This window comes from Clupea harengus, chromosome 12 (assembly GCF_900700415.2).
Source record: "Clupea harengus chromosome 12, Ch_v2.0.2, whole genome shotgun sequence".
Classification (NCBI taxonomy): domain Eukaryota; kingdom Metazoa; phylum Chordata; class Actinopteri; order Clupeiformes; family Clupeidae; genus Clupea; species Clupea harengus.
Window position 1 is genome coordinate 9,368,098 of NC_045163.1, and position 4,870 is coordinate 9,372,967.

A 4,870-nucleotide genomic window follows, 5' to 3' on the forward strand; every position below is an offset into this window, starting at 1 on the left:
ATCACTGAGGTTTGCTAGTGCCACAGCCAGGGCTCGAAATTAACTTTTTGGCTTACCAGCCAAAATGGCTAGTAGATGAAATAAATTACCAGCCAATCATATTTTTTACCGGCCAAAATTAAACCTGGCATTTAAGACCTACTCTGACATTGTTTGACTTAAACAACCTTTACCTATGATTTTAATATCATTGTTAATCACTCACAGAATGGATTAAACAAAATCAACTAATTTTACTTTTTTAAATCATTTATAAATTCAATTCAATTTTATTTATATAGCCCCAGAACAGTACAATTGTCTCAAGGCGCTTTACAGAGCCCAGAGCCTGAAACGAAAAATAAAACAAAAAACTTGTGTTGACAATAATACAACTCAATTCCATGTACTTGATGGCTGGTTTCCCTGTAATGTAACTAAACAGCCTGGTATTGACGTTGTTTCTGCCATATCATTTGATTTTGCATTGTTGGCTGACGTTTGTAGCTCGCTAGTCAATGGCAACTCCCCATGCTAGCTAGCGATAGCTAGCACGCAAAAATTAGTTAGCTTAATTTATCGGGAGACGGGAGGACAGGGGATATTTAAGCAATATAGTACGAGTGCGAGTGGGGTAGGTAAGGGATATTCCCACGGGTGGTGTTCGGCCGTAGCCACGAGGCCGGAGGCCGAGTGGCGCAGGCAACAACACCCGTGGGAATATCCCTTACCTACCCCACTCGCACGAGTACTATATTGCTTTTATAAAACAATTTTATAGTCAACCAATTCACATTTAAACACGAAGTTATTGATTAAAAAATGTTTATTTCGCCATTGTTTCTCCGCAACAAAAAAATAGTTCCATTGTCAACGTCTTTTGGAATTATAAGAACTTTGAATTAACGGTTATCGCTTAATTGTATCAACGTGCTATAGAATGTTTCATCGCGGAGTGATTTATTATTAGCTGTGAAAAGTCTGAGTTAGGATGTCCTGGGATATTCCAACTCATGGAACGTCTCTCGTCCAATCAGAAACAGCTAAATAATTAAATAGAACCCAATTGTTTTATAACATTGCACAACAATAGTGGAGACAAGCTCAAAATCGTATTATCGATAGTTGGTTTTCTTGTCAGCCTGACAAGGAAGTATAAAACTTATCTTAATGATGGATCCAGTAGGGTGACAGGCTAGGATAGCTAGCTGCTTAGCTGCTGCTAACATCATTCAAAGACAACGAACTTCTGGATTCTAGCTGACTGTCGCTACACGATGGTAGTCCTTTGGGGGATCGTAGTCCCTCACATTGCGCATGCGTCATTTTGCGACACTGTCGACTGCTGTCGACAGCGAAGCCGCGCGCGCATGCATCACAACGACAGATCCGTTTTCAATCATGGAGAAAAACGACGAAAGCCAGTTTTTTGAAAACATGACCATTTATTTAAAAACAAAGAAGATGTCACAGTGGACAAAACAGATGAGGTGGAGGATCAAAAAGTCTCTCCCCAGTTTCGTTTCATATGTTGACGTAGAGCCTTATGCTGTTAGCCGTTTACAACATAATTAAATATAACATTAAATATACCCACATTATGCGTTAAGACAAGCCCCATATGTTGACGTTTAAACCGTTTACAACATTATTAAATTATACGTTAAATAAACCTACATTATGCGTTAAGACAAACCAGATATGTTGATGTTGATGTTGAGCCTTATGCCGTAAACCGTTTGTGTCTGAGCATGCGCAATGTGTGGGACTACGATCCCCCAAAGGACTACCATCGTGTAGCGACACTGACAGCTGACCGGTTAACGCCCACTGACGTTTACCTTTGCGTGTGGTAAAGTAAGTTAGTCTGTTTCAACTTTTGATTCGCGCTCAAAATATTAGAACTTTATAAAATATTAGAACTTTGTATTCGTGTGCAAATTGTTATAGTTGTATAGAAATTCTTAGAACTCTCTCCCACTGTTCGTGTTGGCGTTGCAAGCTATTTTTAACCATGACGGGAGCGGTAGTCGGGCGCTGTACTCCGCAATGTCACTCGCCAAGTGGCGGGGCATCGGATACAATTTAAGTCGCCAGCCCAAAAATCTACACGCCATTGGCGCTTGGCGGGTGCCAATTTCGAGCCCTGGCCACAGCTGTAACTGTTTGGCCCTATTTCTTTACCACTGCCCATTATTACCACTTTAGGAGAGAAAGTTGCTGGAGGCATCAGTTTCAGAGAGAGCACAGGAAGGTTCTTAATATATTTTGTTTGTATATTTGTAGTTTGTAACAAAAATAATTTCCCCCTGGGATTATAAAAGTATTTCTTATTCTTTAGAAAGTCTACTGTTGTGTATTTTCACCAGAGTTTTGACTTATTTTTCGTGTGTTCCGAGTGTGTTTTTATACTTTTCTAGTATCACTCATTTAAATGGGATGCTTTTTATATCTTGTATGTTATACATGTTGTACACCTATGTCATTGTATCCATCGTTTCTATTGTTAATAAACAAATCACATCCATCCCCCTCACTTTTGAAAAGCTTGCTACGCCCCTGCACGCACACACAAACAGACACACACACACACAAACACACACACACACATACACACACACATACATATACACACACACACACAGACACAGCCACACACACAGACATATACACAGGCACAGACACACAAACACACACGTCACACAGGAAATTAATAAATCAAGTCAGCTCTGCTCCATAAATAGGACTGTGAAATGTGATTTGGTGTTATTGAATTTGGCATCATGCAATTTTGGCATTTATACGCCAGCATTAAAAACAGTGAACACACCAATACACAATCACATGGGTGCTGACGTAGTGACATCCACCACAATGTGTCAATTCCACGCCCTTACACTCACACCAGACCAATGTAGGCCAAACATCTTCTCTGTGTTTGTGAAGAAGGAATGCATGAGTGTGTGCATGTGTGTATGTGTGTGTGTGTGTGTGTCTGTGTGAGTATGGGTGTGTGTGTGCACGTGTGTGTGTGTGTGTGTGTGTGTGTGTCTGTGTGCACGTGTGTGTGTGGGGGTATGTGTGTGGGGCTGTGTATGCATGTGTGTGTGTGTGTGTGTAATGATGTCAAGATGTTAGCTTTTAGGTATCTTGTGCAATGTGCCATACATTCCACAGGCTAACTGTGTTATGATCGTGGCAATGAGGTTTGCTCTGGGGAACTGAGAAATAGTCTAACAGATGAAGTTTGCCAAGAAAACTCTCACAGCGAGGGCTTGTTCTCAGTCAGGCTTTTGGACTCATTGATGGATATCTCTCATGTATTATTGAGTAAGGATCTCAAAGTAGCTCAAAGTAACACTTCCACACTTCCACAGTAATCTCCTCCTTCTCCGTGACCTTGTACTGCACAGATGGCGGCTTGGCCGTGGCACCGGTCCGGCCCAGGTCTGGCCCACATAGGGTGCAGACACGGTGGATCCACATGAGATCAGGGTCGGATATGTGCTGGGGTTAGCAGCTCAGAGGAGGGAGCAGCTCATTAATCAGAGTTTCACACAAACGTCTTTTCCTCTAATCTCCATTTAATCAAGACGGCAGCGCACCCCACCCTAAACACACACACACACACACACACACAGACACGTTTAAACAGGTGTGTGTGTGTGTGTGTGCGTGTGCACGTGCACGTGTGTGTGTATGTGCTCATGTTAGTGTGTGTACGTGCACGCAGATGTGTTTGTGTGTGTGTGTGTTTGTGTGTGTGCGTGTGTGCGTGTGTGCACATGTGTGTGTATGTGCTCATGTTAGTGTGTGTACGTGCACGCAGATGTGTTTGTGTGTGTGTGTGTGTGTGTGTGTGTGTGTATGGGGGGGGGGCTTTAAACGTGGTCTGTTCTATGTTTGGGTGAAGGCCTGGCCTCTCTCTCCCTGGCACGGTCCATACACAAGTGGAGTATTTATTAAGGTAGTTGCCATGGCAGTGATCAACTACAACAAACCCACACTCTGACTCATAAACCAACAACATAAGCACTGACGGCATCATATCTGCAGGTGTTCCGTGCGTGTGTGTGTGTGCGCATGTGTTTCGTGGAAGGAGAGTCACAGTGAGTTTGTCTGCGTGTGTGTGCGTGTGTGTGTGTGTGTGTGTGTGTGTGTGTGTGTGTGTGTGTGTGTGTGTGTGTGTGTGTGTGTGTGTGTGTGTGCGTGTGTGTGTGTGTGTGCGTGTGTGTGTGTGTGTGTGCGCGCATGTGTGTGTGTGTCCATGTGCATGCTTACAGTCACCTTCTGGATCTTTTTATACAGCCTGTTCAAGCTCAGGTATTCTGTGTAAAGGCAGCTAACCAACAGGAAACAGGACTATTGTGTTTGTACATTCAAATCCCGCATGATAAGCATTACTGTAACATGTCAGGCATTATGCACACCAACTATGCTTGAGTCTGATAATTGCTGCAAATGAGCGTACCTTGCAGGAGCCCGCCAACGCTAAATTCGCCCATCATTGTTTTTGAAAGTAACATGTAGGCTAGATTATTTCCGATACAGATGTTATGGCTCATTCGAGACAACTCGTAATTCGGACGTCCGACATGATATGTTCCAGCTCCAACTTTACTTTGTTTGTTTCCATGTAAACGAATGTAAACGCAATAATGTGGCGATGACTCATCAGTGGATTTTCCTTCTATCTGCTGGGTATCAATAATTATGTACAACTTTTTTTCTTGTTCGTTTTCACACACTGCCTCTTAATGCATCTTCTCAAGAATAAAAAAAAAGGTTTTTAACCTTTGATAGTCAAGGTCTCTGTTAGGCTTTGTTATGTTCGTTGCCATGTTGATAATGATGTCAAATTAATTAAATTACGCTCCTCACTGAAGCCGGG